The 17,254-nt window shown below is 39.5% G+C and overlaps 2 protein-coding genes across 3 annotated transcripts in view; one reads left to right on the forward strand and one right to left on the reverse strand.

Moving 5' to 3' along the window:
• Positions 1–1,731, reverse strand: part of LOC134841795 (DNA replication complex GINS protein SLD5-like) — a 493,875-nt gene extending 492,144 nt beyond the window's left edge. Inside the window, exon 1 of the mRNA XM_063857832.1 lies at positions 1,709–1,731. The gene's annotated coding sequence lies outside the window, so the exon portion shown is untranslated. The remainder of the gene's footprint in view (positions 1–1,708) is intronic.
• LOC134841707 (uncharacterized) overlaps positions 1–17,254 on the forward strand; it is a 343,993-nt gene that overhangs the window by 191,658 nt on the left and 135,081 nt on the right. The window lies entirely within an intron of this gene.

The following is a 17,254-nucleotide window of genomic DNA, read 5'->3' on the forward strand; positions in this document are numbered from 1 at the left end:
TTTAATCATTTCTCGGCGTTTCCTAAGTATCAGACATTCTTGTTTTGCTTCTTCAGCGTTGAGTTCTTTACTTACAAATACTAATTTGTCGTACTCCTTAAGATTGCTGATGGACAGGAGAATCAGTCGTCCGTGGAATTTATTTGCAACTCTGAAAATTATTGTCCTTACTCTTCAATGAAATGAGCATGAATGAAAGAGATATCCGATTTAATGACGTTTTTATCAATCGAATGTGAGATCACTGAAATAAAACGTATCGGACCCTATCAAGAGATAGGGTCCGATACGTTTTATTTCAGTGATCTCACATTCGATTGATAAAAACGTCATCAAATCGGATACCTCTTTCATTTCATGCTCATTTCGCTCACGGGCAAGTTTTCTAGTGCTTTCAGGCACACCTCTTACTCACATGCCTTCGGGGGTTTCGGCTTTCACGGTTTTCTTTGGCGTTGAATGTTCTGCTCCTATATGAGTTTGTTTTGGAATTGGTTGCTTTACGAAGGATTCTTTTAACTCGGATTTTGCTTTTTTATTTTCTGTTACCTCTGTTTGAAGAGATTTCAGTTGTTTATCATCTTTGGGTTGTTGAATTTTTGCAGCTGATTCTATGATCCGATCTCGCTGTTTTCGCGCCACACAGTCATTGCACAGAAGAAGTGCATTCATTCCCGGCTCTTTTACGCCTAGGAGCGCTGCATCATTTAGTGCCGTACAGCCTTTTGTCAAATGAAAATTGACTTCACAACTGAAGCAGTGAAAATTAACCTCATCGGCAGATTTTCAAACTTACGGGTTTTACAGAACTTTTGGCCCTCTTTTGCTGCATCTGTTGCAGATTTTAGACTTGTTTTATGAGACATGGCTAAACACTTACTTTGGAAAAATCCGTAACTCTCTGACAAGAGCGGTCACTAGATTTTTTTTACCACAAACTCGTTAGATATCCTGTAACTCAAAATCTGTAACTCGCTGACAAAAGCGGTCACCAGAGTTTAAGCCACAAAATATTATTACTGCAAGAAAATCCTTTTTAGAATTGTATTACAAAATCCTTAACTCACTGAAAAGAGTGGTCACTAGAGTTTTTTCAACAAACTATTATTACAGATTTGAGTCTTTGAGTTTTGAATATTCGTCGTAAGTTGGTCGGTTTTTGCTTCGATTGCTTCAATTTCTTTCGGACTTTTCGCGCTTGTCCCGGGTTCAAATAAATACGAAAATTTTCAGGAATAGGAAACAATTCTTGATCGGCAAGTTTCTTTAGCTTGAAGTTTCTCCTTCGACGTGCAGAAAGTCGTGTTTTCTTCTTGCAGATTTTTTTTCGTATCCATCGTAACGCAGGACAACGTAGAAAGTTTTTAATTCTAATGCTGAGGGTTGATGCAATCGTTTGTATAGCTGCTGTAACTTTTCACTGATGTCACCTTTTCGTGAAGCAATATCCTTTACCACGTCTACCACAGGGAGTCCAGCGTTTTTTGAACCTCGATAGATGTTTGAGGTTTCAGCCTTTGGCAGTATATGATTAATCGAATACGAGATGAGACAGTCTTCAAAGAATCAGCCAACTCTGGTCCAGTTAGAGGTGAGTCAAACTTTCGATATTCTTGAGAATTAAGTGCTCTGAAGAGAGATTTCGCGCCAAGGATAATCATTATAGGGCCACCACGGCTGCCCTCATTTCATTCAATCTTAAAAGACACTATTTAATAAGTTTATCACAACAACATAGCCGAAAAAAAATGCAACATAGCCTGACTCAACATAGCCGAAAAAAAAATTGGGTTAACTCTTAACTCTCTTCTTTTATTCTTTAATCAGAAGGTCAAGAGCATCATAGTAACCGAGGTTACAGTCAGGAGTCCCTTCATCACGTATTCCAGTCAAAATCCTTGGAATTTTTTGGATATGGAAGTGATAATGATAAAAGAAGATGACAAGTGTTTAAGTGCTTTTCAATTAAAATCGATACGGGTTACGTTTCTTCAAAAAGAAAACGCAATTCGACACGAGAAAATATAATATATTCGATTGTAATTACTGGCGTATTTACAATCGAAGCGAAGAAAAATTAGTGGCATTGTCTACTGCAGGAGAACGGGCACACCAGATACTTTTGAGGATCTGCGGAAGACAGAGATAATCGCTATAAAAACAACTGGTAGCCTTATCTCAAGAAGAAAGAGACAGAATCGTGCGGTCCTCAGAGAATATCTTCAACTGCAACAGTCAAGTGAATGGGAGTTGAAGTCACTACGGGAGGTGCTGTCCCATCGAGACCACCTGCCGGGCATTTTCTCAAGGATACGGGCCCAGACCAGGAAACCATTGCAGGGACGACTAGGAAACCATCGCAAAGAACAGATGACCGCAATTTTGCTTTCACCACCACTCCTTAGATTGGTCCTAAAAAGAAAACTCACTTGGAAACTTGTATTAGATTATCTAAAACATTTTAATAAATTTAATAGCAGTTTCCTGAGAGTTAAATTTCTGAGAAAATGTCTCGATAACGACATTATACCAGATTTTTTACGGTTTCGCGTGCCTGAAAATGATGTTTTTTCGGATCAAGCGGTGCACAGCTTCCAACTGAGACTCTTGAGATCTGAGATAAGCCAGGCAAATGCGGATAGGGCCAAGGCATCGGGTAACCTAGTAAAAGCAAAAGGGGTAGTGAGAAGGGGTATAGATGATAAGTGGTGGCCTTCGGTAATATTCTATCTGAACCGGCAAGCAAGGTGTAGTGTCAATAACCTGATAAGCCGACACAAGAGAAAGCTTGAAAAACTTTCGTTAAGACCGGATCGACCATTAAAAAATTTGGATGAAAGGTCAGTTAGAATTTTATATGAAGTGATTTCGCCACTTTGGGTGCGGGAAGTCTTAAGTTTTGTACCAAAACATCAGGTACGAGACAAAATCAATGAAATTCATGTCCTTGCTGACATTGATAGTTTTTTGTCTGAACTGAAGTTAAATAGAATACCCGGAGAAAAATTGTTTGAGATTGAAGCAGCTGCAAAGACATATGCTAAGAATGTGAAACAGACCCCCTCTGACAATCTGACAGACAGCGTAAATCTGACAGACAGCGTGATTAAGAAAATTGAAAAAGACATAAGCAAAGAATTACTCGCCATGAAAAAGAAGGACGAGATTAGCGAAGCACTGTATACAAGGTTGAGATCAACGGGAGTGCAGCCATCTAGGCTGTATGGATTAGCAAAAGTACACAAACAAGGCACACCACTTCGTCCCGTCCTTTCTTTACCTGGTAGCTCATATGACCAACTAAATAAAACATTGGCAAAGTACTTTGATGAAATTGAGGGGGCAAACATAGAAACGAACACTCAAATGGCCAAGGAGAACTTGGAGAAAACTGAGTTGGACTCTGACGAGAGTATAATCTCCCTTGATGTAAAGAGTTTGTACGCTAATGTCCCGCTCAAGGAAGCGCTTGAAATAGCCCTGAGGAGATTATATGAGCAAGTCAACCCTCCGGAAACATTTCGCAAGACTATGAAAAAACTACTGAATTTGGCAGTGAGTAAGCTACAGTGTAAATGCAATGGTTTGTGGTATGTACAAAAAGACGGTATAGCAATGGGCGCCTCCCTTGCAGTAATATTGGCCAATTTGTGGCTCAAAGAATACGAACCTGCATTAAAGAAGAAGTACCAAAATTGACTGTGCTGAGTGAGGGTAACAAGGAAGTGTGCCCTAGATGTCAGAAACAGGTGACATATCAGACAAAAGGGGTAGAATGCGAAATTTGTTTGAATTGGTACCACTTAGGGTGTGGTAACATATCGGAATCCGAATACGCAGACATTGCTGAAACAGTATGGTATTGCATGACTTGCAAAAAACAACAGGAAGCAGATCGGACTGTGAATGGTGTAAAAGTTTTTCCAAGATATGTGGACGACACAGTTAGAACGGTCAAGGGCGATCCTGGGGTAGTTCTCGAGGCTGCCAATCAGTTTCATCCAAACTTGCAGTTCAACATAGACGAACTTGATAGTAACGGTAATTTGGCCTTTTTGGACTTAAATGTCAACGTGGATTCAGCAAAAAAGGTCACATGTGGTTGGTACCAAAAACGCACTGATACCGGCACCATTCTGAATTTCAGAGGCTAGGAAACTTTGCAGTACAAAAGAAACGTTATTGAGGGGACGGTTCATAAGGTTTTCAGAAGTACCTCAACATGGGAAAGTTTTGACCAGGCATTGGAAAAAAATCGGATGCAAGGGATTGAAAATCAATATCTGAAAAATTGGTCTGTCAGGGTAGTGTTTGAAACTCTTAACAAGATTATTGAGGGAAAGAAAAATTCAGAGGTGAAGGCATCAGAACCGAGAAATGATAAATGGTTGAAAGACTCGCCACCCCTTCTTACAATGCAATATCGAGGCAATCCATCTCAACTGTTAGCTGCAAAGGTTCGGCTAATATCCGGGGCACAAATAATTTTTACAACAAGAAAATTGAAAACATGTTTGTCATCCCTCAAAGCTTCCTTTGCTCGTGAACTGAGATCCAAAGTGGTGTACAAGCTTACATGTAGTGAATGTAATTCCACCTATGTCGGCATGTCGACCAGACAGTCCGACATTTAGCCACGAGGGTCGATGAACACCGCAAAGGGGACTCCCCAGTAAGGCGGTACTGCTGAGCTGAAGTCAGAGATTATAGACCAAACAGCTAACACTCATAAGCTACTGACACTAGAGGCTTTGCATATTTGGAGGTGCAAAGCCTCTAGTGCAAATTCCACCTATGTCGGCATGTCGACCAGACAGTCCGACATTTAGCCACGAGGGTCGATGAACACCGCAAAGGGGACTCCCCAGTAAGGCGGTACTACTGAGCTGAATCCAGAGATTATAGACCAAACAGCTAACACTCATAAGCTACTGACACTAGAGGCTTTGCATATTTGGAGGTGCAAAGCCTCTAGTGCAAATTCCACCTATGTCGGCATGTCGACCAGACAGTCCGACATTTAGCCACGAGGGTCGATGAACACCGCAAAGGGGACTCCCCAGTAGGGCAACACTTGTTAGAATGTAATAAGGAGGTAGGCGGTACTGCTGAGCTGAAGTCAGAGATTATAGACCAAACAGCTAACACCCATAAGCTACTGCCACTAGAGGCTTTGCATATTTGGAGGGAGAGGCCGAAGATCAACACACGCGATGAATTCAGGAGCCAAGAATTAACACTAAAATTATAGTCTATATATAACATGGCTAATAGTTAAAAAACTGACATGTCAGAATCAAAAATATTCCCAAACCGAATTTTTATAACCATGATAGAACAAAAAACTAAAAAATCTCAGAAATTTACAGGAAAATGTTATTCATGATTACGTAGTTATATTTTGTAATTACAGTTGTTTAGATTTGATTGATGAAAAAGTTTTAGAGCCTTTCAGACATGTTTCTCATGTTTCAGATCTTTGGTTGTTTTGTAAATATTGTAAAAATTTTTATTCCTGATGATGCACAAAATAAGCGAAAACGTTTGAATTAACATTTTAGTTTTTTTTATAATATACAAGTGTTACAAATAAAAAATTTCGTCGAAATTTATTTTGTCATTTATTGTTCCGAGTACGCAAGCGGCGTTCGCAATCTGTTTGCCAGGGAGATTCTCTGTTTTAAAAAGCTGCCTGCTCTGGATCTGTGATGGGGCCGGTCGCGCCCTGAATCTCAAAAGCTAGCGGTTGAAAAAGATATCCATCATCTACAAGATCTTTATACTTGTCATTTTTTTTTGCTCTTCCACTTCAGCGGCAGCCGTACCAGGGTTACAATCAGACCCGGCATTAATCCTACAAGGAGCTAAGCAGTCTACTATCGTTACCTCCCACAAGAGCTGCCTACCGACAGCCCATGGAACGAGCGTCAAACCGTCTGGTTGCTTCTGGTCGAACCTGTAGAGGTGTCGTGGTTCTAAAACAGACGGAGTGTGAGTAGAAGATAAACTCTGCTTTATAAGGGCATTCAGGTTTGAATGCCTAGAGAATCTCCCTGCGCTTTTGAGGCAAGAAAGACCATGCCAACCATCCTGGGTAACGTCTTTTCCGCACACGCATTTATGCCGTTCGCATATTTTTGAGCCTAATCGAAGTACAATTGCAATTCTGAGTTGTTGGTTCGACAGTCAACCTTAAATTTTTGTACGGGATAAAGTTCAACCATTAGGCGCGAAATCTATCTTGGAACACGTTGAACCTTTTTACGTCCGTTGGTTCGAGTCGCAAAATCAAGTCTGCAATTTCGCTGTCAAAATCGGCTCGGTCAAACTTTTTTGGATTTCATTTTCCGGAGCCATTTCATTTTTTCCAAGTTCAAACCACTGTTTAAGCGCATCATCATAGGTTCCATCCACATGCTCCAAACCAAAGATTTTGCTCAAGGAATCTTTTGCTCCTACTGCTGAGGCTAAGAAAGCGGGTAAAACTAGTTGAGCGGAAGAAACGCCCAAGCCACGATTGGCTGCCCGGAAAACTTCTTGTAAAAACTGTTTATCATCCATTTTCACGTTAGTGACCGTGCATACCGAATTTCTTAGTAATTTGTCGTAGCGTTCCATAAAATCAATTTTCAAAAAACAAGGGCTCGTACGCAAAAAATATAGTAGTTTTGTAGCAATTTTTCAGGAGGTAAAAACCGTAATGGGCGTCTAGTTTGTCAATGACATCCGAGATTTTTTCAAGCTCCTTATTTTTTTCGTCGGGCAGTTTTTTTCGGGAAATTTCGCCGATTGGAGATCCTAAAATGAGGAGTTCTTCTTTTGTTTTTATGTTTGTTTTGGGGCATATTTTTCGAAATTGTCTTAAAATTGAATTATACTGTGTACTCGTAACCGGTCCCAAAAAACAAAGTTCGTACTTCTCAGTGTTCAGGCTCAGGCCGTAAGTTTGTTCCGATTTCAGAATGTTTTTAAGGTCCCGGAAAACTACCTTATAGTCGTCGGCTAAATTTCCATCATCTAAAAACCAGATGTTAAAATTCGACACCAACTGTTTGAATAGTGTGTGAATTGTTTCAGCAAAAACGGGTGGGGCTACAGGATCATCTTACTGAGTTCCGTCTTCTGACCTTATGACAGAGCTTCCGTAAAAAAGGTGACTCGGTTTACTATATGCGCAATGGGTGTAATTATACAATTCGGGGCGATTTGAATAAACATGATTCAGCATTGTTTCTCTATTAAGAGAGTTAAAAGCATTCTTAAAATCTAGTTTTAAAAGAACAGTGCATTTTGGATTGTTGTCGCGTTCAATTATGTTTCGAAACGAGTGTGCAGCTACTTCTGCTCCTCGTTTGTACAGCATCCTGCTTGTACCTTTCCGAAAAACTTTGTCGCTCGGAGAGGGCCTTGCTTCCAGCGCATTTAGACGCGATACGTCTCAGCGTGTTGCCTATGGCAATCGGTCTCAACCCTTCGTCTATCTATATGAGGGCGATAAGCTTTGCGCCAAAAAAGAAAGGTCTTAGGGGTTCGGGTATTTTGCCATCTCCAATGAGGTTTATCAGCATAGTAAGCGATTTAAAAAAAAAAAAGTCCTTCACTGCCATTAGACTTACTAACAAGATCTTTAAGAATTTGAGGAACTGTTTTATCAGGACCTGCTGCTGATCCGTTCGTAAAGGCCATTATCTCTCTGTAAGGTCGAAATCGGTTACGAAAAAACTGACGAAATTTTTTGGTTTTGGAGCTGCAAATTTGGCTCGCTGAGGGTGCTTAGACAACAACTTTTGATAGTTATCAGTTGAAAAAGGAGCAATTTTGTCATCCGGAAAAGCAAGCCTTATTCCTCTCTTTACATTTCCTTCATCGAGCCTACTACTTATTAGCTTTATTCTCTGCTCGAGGCCACTCAGAGGCGGGCTTGAAACTTGAGGATGGGGTTTTGGAAGTGACACGCCGTTTGCTCGAGTTTTTTTATTTATCAAAGAGCTCATGCTCGTGGTCTGTTTGCGTTCAATTCTTTTAGGTTGCTCCAAAAACAAATAAGAACGACGTTAAAAAAATTAATTAGCCATTAGGTTACATCTTCTACATTGTAGACGATTTCATTTATTTTGTCCGACAGACTTTCCGCCGAGGGATTTCGCGAGTCTTTTGGTACTCTCTTGAGTACTCGGACATTTGAGATGGCTGTATTCACATAATTGTCTTGCGCTAAATCATTACCTATTGTTGCTTTATTAACAGATTTTACATCAACGCATAAAGGGCACTGACACCTTTGGGTTTTCTTAGAGTCGCTAAGAGACAAGTTTACACAACTGATATGATTCCAACTAGAACAACAATCAAATCTAATCCAATTTATCAGTCCTGAAGGTTTTGAGCAATCTTTGCTTGCACACTCTTTGTTGTTTTTCCTCATCTTGATGCAGCATAAAGGTTAAAAAAAGGATTTTGACTGGATTTTAGGGGACTGAACTAACCCATGATAAGCGGTTAGTGGGAATTTTATAAATCAGCAAATAAAAAAAATTAAAGACAAATAAATTAATTTAAATTTTAAAATCGAATTATAAAAATCAAAAACAAGGAACAATCTCACCCGAGCTCAGTAGGTCCGAGCTAAGAACAATTCGCCAGTAGGACAGCATGTAGTAGAAAGCTGTGGACAATTTAAGAGGTTTCAATGACGATTTAATGACAAAAGCAGTGATGTTGAAAAATCAAAAACATTCGAGTCCCTCCAAAAAAGTAAACGCAACCATCAACTAAGCACGCGCGATGAGTACAGGAGCCGAGAACTCACACTGAAATATTATTCTGATATTATGCATGTCAGCTTGATTCGAAATTTGATTAATTTCGAATTTAAACATACAAAATGAGTAAAGTATATGAAATGGCCCTAGGAATAATTTCGAAAAAAAAGGTGAGAAAATCGGGAAATCAAATATGAGAGAGAACTGAACATCTCCGATTTTTTTTTTTAATTATATAAAACTCTTAGATATTTATAAGCTTTAAAACTAATCATTGTGATTGTTAAAATCTTCTCAACTGCAATAACTTGACTTTTACTTGTACATAACTGATGATGCTAGTCATAGCAAAAACGTTCGTATTTCAATTAAAAATTTTTTTTTATATTTAACTATTTTGAACTAAATAAATTTGCTTTGTGATCAATACTGTTCAACACAGCATACAAAACTGTTCGGTGCATCAAAATTCTGAAAACATCCTGACCTGACCCGTTACCCCAGCCCTCACCGGAGATGCTCTTCCAGGACGGCCTGGAGGTCAGAAAGAAGATGCTCCTCCAGTGGTTTCCAGCAACCTCGAGGCGATGAAATTCAATGAATATGCTGCGATGTCTGTGATCGCCGGTTGCACATCATCTGCCTCGATCTGACTTCAGAGGCTGTGAACCATATAAAGACTTCAAATGCCCAGATTGCTTGGTTGGACGAGTAACCAATAGTAAGCAGCCTTACCCAAGCTGTGGCAAGAATATCTCACTTCTTGCCAACAACCTCTTTGCGGACATGGACCTATTAAAACCAGATGTCCCTCTTCTGGCCACCCGGCAACTGCTTCTATTCCAAAACTTGTCAAGCCGCAAGGCACATGTATGCTAGACCTCCCCAAAAACTCACGCTGCAAAGTCCTCAAGCACGTGCCCAAAGCAGCTAGGACATCTTTTGCTCAAGCCCTCACCACCCTTATCAAAGATGTCATTCGCAATCCAACGAATATCAATTCCTGGTTGCGTGAACTTCTCTTCGCTCATCACTGCTTGAAAGCGCCAGCTAGATCCAATTCTCGCAAAAAGCAGTCTCTAGCCAGCCTCGTCAACAAGCAAATGGCTGCTTTCTTGGAATTTGATATCAATGATCTCATGACACAAGTTATGTCGGAAGAACAGAAATTCAGTACCAGGAAGAACACTTCTACAACATCAAACATTGCGAAATTTATATCGGAAAAACTTGACATGGGAGATGTTAAGGGTGCTGTCAGTATCGCGAGCTCAGCTGACTTTTTTGCTACCCCTGATGAAACCAACCTCAAGCTTCTTCAGGACAAACATCCGGATTGTCCCGAACGCAGGCGACCTTTTCCGTCAATCGACAATGAAGCTGATACTCTCACTGTTACCAGTGACCTCGTGAAAGACATGATCAACTCTTCCCCGAACGGATCTGGAGCAGGAACTTCATCACTCCGCGCACAACTTTCAAAAGATGGCATCTCAGTCAATATTGGAGAAACGCGCAAGAAACTCCTTGATTCTATCACCGAACTATGCAACATCCTTTTCAGCAATGAAATTCCAGTAAGCGTCCAACCACTACTGTTTGGTACAAATCTCATATCGCTGGAGAAAACATCTGGCGGCTTAAGGCCAATTGCCGTTGGCAAAATGTTCAGACGACTTGCCGGCAAGTTCGCTGCTGGTGTTTTCACCATAAAACTTGCACCAATGATGGCACTCATGCAACTCGGAGCTGGTGTCCGTTTTGGAGCAGAAGCGGCTGCCCATGCAGCTCGATCCTTCATCAACAACATGCTCAACGACATGGTCTTCCTTAAAATCGGTTCTGCAAACGCATTCAATACCGTCAGAAGAGATTGCCTGGCGGAAGCATTTGAATTACATGCCCCAGAAGTCTATCCTTTCGTAGAATGCTGTTACGAACAATCTTCTTTTTTCTGCTACGGTGACTACGATATCCTTTCAACTGAAGGTTTTCAGTAAGCTGATCCGATTGCATCCATTGGATTCTGCATTGTTATTCATCATCTGCTCACTAACCTCGCTTCTCCACATCCAAATGTGGCTACCTTGATGACATATTGGCAGCTGATAACTGGAAAATCTTCTTACAAGACTTGAAAGAACTCACTGAGGAGGCCAGAAAACTTGGACTGATCAAGACCACCAAATGTGAACTCACGGTGAAAGGAGAAAACACTGTCTCAATTCTTGAGAAATTTAACGCTATCTGTCCGGGCGTTGAGGTGATCCCGGTAGAAGACTTGACACTTCTAGCTTCTAGGTGCAGCATTAGGCGAGATAAGCATTGATACGGTACTCGAGAAGAAAAATGAAGAGTTCAAACGCCTTTGCACCAACATCAAAGACATTCCCAAACATCAAGCGTTCTTCCTCATGAAAAAATGCTTCGCTATACCAAAACTTTTATACATATTCCGTACCTCTGCTGCCTTTACAACCTGAAAGACACTATGGAATCAATCATGAACATATCTCTTGGGAGGGACACTTGGACTTAGCTGACACGCCCAGTCAAGCTTGGTGGCTTCGGTCTACAGTCTCCAATTGAACTAGCACCCTATGCCTTCATTGCTTCGTTCGTTTCTTCCTCTTCACTTGCCACATCACTGTTCAATAATCAATCCCCCTCAAAATCCCTTCTCCGAGAGGCACTATCACTTTGGCAATCAATGGCAGGTGAAACTTCAAGTATAACTGCTGCAATGACTAAACCACTTCAGAAACAATGGACTAGCCCAGTCTCGAAAAACAATCTCGGACTTCTTACCGAGCAATCTGCAACTGATCTTCAAAAAGCTCGCCTACAAGGAATCAACTGCCGAGGAGCGGGAGATTGGCTCAATGCCCATCCTTCCAGTATTCTTGGTCTCTGTCTCCAGGATGACCAGGTCCGCATCGCCTGTGGCATCAGATTGGGCGCCCCTGTTTCCACAAAACACAGATGTCTGTGTGGCACCACTCTCGACTCCGACGGCACGCATGTCTTGGTCTGCCCGCGAATCACCTCAAGGTTCACGCACGAGACACACCATATGCACTGAAGTTATCCGTGATGCCTTTATGACCGTTCAAATTCCCGTCTTAATTGAGCCTACTGGCCTTCTCTGTGATGACGGACGCCGACCGGACGGCACCACATTGACACCCTGGCAACGTGGCAAGACCATTGCCTGTGAATTTACATGCGTCAACAGACTCGCGACATCCGATATCTCCTCAGGAAACAAGAAGGCCCAGTGATCGCCAACATAGCAGAGGATGGAAAATGCAAAAATTATCGCCAGCTGGAAACCTCTCACTATTTTGAACCTGTTGCAATCGAGACTTTTGGAGGCATAGGTGAAACCACCTATCTTTTTTTGAAATATTTCTCCCGCCGCATTGATGCAAAAACTCAAGAAAAATGCAATTTTCTATTTTTAAGACAATGGCTGGGCATCGCTGTGCAGCGTGGCAACGCCATCTGTGTGCTTGAGCCGGCACTCAAACACAGCTAACTTTTTCTTTTTTTGTCTTGACCACATTGTTTAATTTTTTTTCTTAACTAATTTTTTTTTTAATTTTGCTTTGCGGAAAAGAAGGAAAAAATACATTCGAAAAAAATCCAAAACTAGAAACTTAATGCACGGAAGAGCATTGATTTCACTACAAAAAAGGCTTGAATTTAGCAGTCCTTGATCTTAAGAACGAAGAAAGCGTCAACGGAATTGAAGAAATAGAGAAAAAAAAATTTCCTGCCTTTATAACCCGCTGAAATCAAGCAGATATTAATCGTCAGTCTTAAATATGTTTAAAAAAATAAACAAAAAAAAACAAGAAACAGGAACTTAATCGACAGCTTTCGATATAAGTTCTGTTTTCACAGATTGGAAAGTAATGAACTCAGTTGATGACCAGGAAGCCACAATTCTCAACCAATCTAATCGGAAAAACTTCAAGCTGTTGATAGAGGCCGACAAAAAAAAAAGAAATTGGATGTTTAGTTCCATCGAAAGATCCAGCAAATAAAATAATTAGCTATGTAATCTCTTTGCTCAAAAAAAAATTAACCATAAATTGGCACTAATTTTTGACCCCTACACAATACAAAACAACCATGAACTGCTCCTTCTTTTCCAAAACGCTGCAGCCAATTCCAAATTTAGCTTTTTTCACCTTTTTTGTTACGTAACTTAGATAAATTATGCAAAAAATGATATGATTGGATCATTTTCTTAAAGGTAGAAACTTTTCTTTGTGAATTAAAGCATCGATCTCAAAAATACCACTGGCTAACAACTCTCACCTCGCACACAGTGAAACAAATTAGTATAGTAAAGAAACAGATACCCTCAAAAAGAGAAAAAAAACTGCTCTAGTCTAATTACAAATGTTCAGTAGATATTGAGTTGGAATACTTTGAAAAAAAAGATGTGTTCTAAAATAATTTTTAATTAAACAAGTATTCCGAAAGTATGAGAATTCAGCGATTCTTCCAGAAAAAATCAAATTTAGTGGATTTTTTTCCAAAATATTCTTCAAGCTAAAAAACTCAATAAAGTTTGAAAGTAAACCGGACGATGAGGGATGTACAACTACCAGAAATGAAATAATAAAGAAAGATTTACAAAATTTTGAGTTTACGTGATTCAAAAAATCGTTTTTAATTTTTCAAAGATGCTTTCATAAAGTTTTTCACCCAACATCAGGGAAACTGGGACAAGTATGATCAATAATCAAAGAAAGAGACTCAAAGAAAAAGGCAAGATTGATTTTGCCAATTACTGAATGTATAACCTTTGAAAGTGTCTGAGAAATCTAATTTTACAGATTGTAGGCCCTTAACCATTGGCTCAAGGGTCAGGGACACTATCTCTTGTGCTTCTGTGCCTCAATCAGTCGCAGCCAATTCGCGGTTTGCTTATGACATGGAACTTGAGATCGTCACAGTTTAACAAACCACTACCAAAATAATCCCCTCTCTAGATAAATTAGTACGCCCAGTGGCTACGTCTCCGAGTACCTAAGACACGCGAACGACGTAAGAAACAGGGTTGGGCCCTCAAGTGAACACCATTAGTTTTTATTGGACTGACCACATTTGATCCATTTCAGATGGAACAAACTTGAAATCCCCTCAGCCGGACATAACTGTTTAAAATGCGGTCAAGTAATTAACTCATATCAATGTCTGTATCACAAAAAAGATAACTCTACTGAAGTTAAATGTTATCGGGAAAATTGCAAAGAGCAGTTTGATTCTCGACTAATTTTCTGTCAACTTTCCTGCAATTGTAAATTCAGCTGCGCTGACTATATCAAAAAAATATGTGTTTTCAAATTGGATTCGAAAAAGCATTTGACGGAGTGTCATAAAACACTGCCGCCAAAAACTTGAGTGTGACGGAGTGAAATCGAAAATTTGAAAAATTTATTTCAAACCAAAACAAATTGAAATGCTTTCAAATGACCGACTGGCAAACATGATGATACAGAAACTGCAAAACCTGGACACCGGATTCAAATTAAAGTAGCTATTTACCTGACCGTATACTTTTTGTTGTAATCTGTAATCAGAAAACCGCACTCTGCGTTGCTTGTTGGATCTTGTGGATTACCACAGGGCTCCCTACTGGTTCCACTCATCTTCATTTTATGATTACAACAACGAAGGGTTTATTATTTATTTTAACCTAGGTTGTGCTGACGACCAAAATCATTGGCACTATCAATGAAAAGTTTCAAGATCATCTAGCAGAAAAAAATGGAACCATCAAATATTATATAACAGATAAAGGTTATCTGTTGAGTTCAAAAGTAATTTTAAAACTCATTTGTGATCACTAAATGCAGCCGGAAGAAAACTCATTTTTGGGCGGATTGTAAATTACAAGCTCTCCTGGTCAGAAAATGCAAGAAATTGAGCAACAAAGTCACCAAAGTCTCTATTTTCAATGAAAAGAAATATTTCATCCATAAAGAACATCAAAGCGAAAACCAATGGCTATACTGAGTATGAGGTAACTATCATTGCATACGGATCTGAAGCCATTCAATGCAACAAATCAGAATTGAAAATCATCGAAAAAGTTCAATCGAGGGCTATGTTTGGGGCAGTACAGCAGTGCCGAAGTACAACAGTGCCGAAAATGAAAACTTTGTTCAATAGTGTCGAAATGAAAACTTTGTTCAACAGTGCCAAAAATTTCAATAAATTTCAACATATTAAGTGCGGCAATCAAAAATTAAACAGCGATCGTTTACAATCTTTGATTTGAGATTTTGAGCGAGAAAATTTGCAATTCAGACGTTTTGGCGCCAAAATAATTGTTTAATTTGCAGTTGCAGACATATTGACGCCAAAATTGGAGTGATTTTCTTTGATAATTAGCGTCAGTAGTTTCTCGCTCTTTAGAAAATGCGTGTAAATTATTCTGAAATTTTCCCGCCTTTTTCGGCACTGTTGTACTTCGGCACTGTTGAACCCCCCCCCCCCCCCCTAGGTTTTGGATCTTCGGTTCTGAAGGAACATAATTTATAAAATTGGGAAAATCTAGCCTAATATTTTTTCAACTTATATAGAAATTTAAGATATCTTGTGGAAAATAGGACTTTCAATCAAATGTCAAAAAGTGGGCCAAAAAATAATTAACCAGGTAGGGCAGTATTCAGTTCGGCGTAGAAAAAATCAAGCTATGTAAAAACAAGCAGGTGAGGAAAAAGTCTGGAAGCGATCAGCAATTTTGTATAAAATATTCTCTCGAACTGATTGTAATGACGATAGAAACCTCGTAGAGAACCTAGCTTGGATTTTTTGGAGTTCGGTGGAAAACCATGTACATAGAGCATCCTGTGCCTCAGCAAAAAAGGCAGTCCAACAGAAAACTCATCTCACTCGATCAGTGAGGAGTCTTTTCTATTGCAAAGGCTACGGCTACTACTTTTATATTTTTTCTTCAACCTGGCAATTCAAACGCTTGTGCACTTTTTGCATATACTCAGGATCTTGATATAAAATAATCAGGGAATGATCAAAAATCATAAAATAAGGTTAAACATAAAAATAATGTCATTATTCGTTCACCAACTGCTAGTGCAAAATGAGTTACATCGTTTCTTAAACAGTTTTCTTCGATTTCCGATACTTATAAATTTATTGTTTTTCTTATTAGTATTTCAATTAATTTTTAAAATTTTTTTGGCTTAGGGAACCTCCATAATATTTACTATCACTTATTTAGCTATGCTTAACCATAGACTTTTGAGTCAACTCCTTGCCTATGAATGTCTTGCGCGCGTTGAGTTTGAGACGTTGCCTCTCTACATGCGAAGATTTCAGCGTGTTTTCTTAAGTCTTGTCTGTTGAATCTGGAATTCCTCATTTTATGTCAGGCCTACAACAGTTGGTATCACTTTCCTGCAAACTGAGTTCTGGCAGGGTGTCCTCCCTATGGTGCTCCCCGATCCTCGTTGTTCGATTTTGGATTGTTGGGCCGTAGTAGGGGGAGTTTTTCCCGCTACACGTGAGCCAATTTAGAATTCAGTTCATATTGGAAAGAAGTACTGATAGCTGACAAGCATGATTTTAAATTCTTTACAGGGAGAAAATTTTACGCTCAGGTATTTGCCGCACTTTGGATGCGAGCCATTGCAATGGATTGACTCGTTTCTGTAACGTGAGAAAAGTACGAGCGTCTCTCTGCGATGTTTTGGTGCAGAAGAATTCAATTTTCTCCTTTGATGATATTGATGAATGATCTAATCAATACCCCAATATTGATTTTGGATTTTGATTTTGATTTTTCTGGACTTTGTTTTGTCATCTGTTGTTTTTGGTTAGCACCCAATAACTCCTTCAAATACTTTCATTTTGAGGTGCTCCTAAACACTCGATGAAGTTTTCCCTTAATCACGTACCCTCTGTTTTGCAATTGGGAACAATCCATGAATTTCAGTTTTTTACCAGTGTCAGTGGATATCCGCTACCAACCGTATGTGATTTTTTTTATGGAAAGCCAAAATTAAATCCAAGTTGACCATGTTGACTTATTCACTAGATTTCTCAAAAGTGATGTGCAAATATAGATGCAGTTTGTTTACTACCTCCAGGACAATTTTTGTGTGACCACGCACCGTTTTCACTATATTATCAACACTTATATTATCTACCAAAGAAAAGGTTAAGCCTTCATTTCAGATAGGTAACTTTTCACACAAGTCTTACAATTTCAAAATGTGTCGAAAATTTTGGCGCACTGGGCACCAATAAACTTCCATAGCCTACGTAATTCCAAACCGAACAAGACTTGTATTGAATTCACTTATTTTCTTATGTCAGATCTTTCTTCTTTTGAGGACAGACAGCAGTTTTGGTGTCTTTTGAATTGCTCATTTGATGTATTGACCCTATAATATTAGTTAGTTTCTTACCCATTAATTGCTTAAAATGTCAGCAAAGTTTGCTCCTATAGC

The sequence above is a fragment of the Symsagittifera roscoffensis genome, chromosome 1 (genome assembly GCF_963678635.1).
Source record: "Symsagittifera roscoffensis chromosome 1, txSymRosc1.1, whole genome shotgun sequence".
NCBI classification, from domain to species: domain Eukaryota; kingdom Metazoa; phylum Xenacoelomorpha; order Acoela; family Convolutidae; genus Symsagittifera; species Symsagittifera roscoffensis.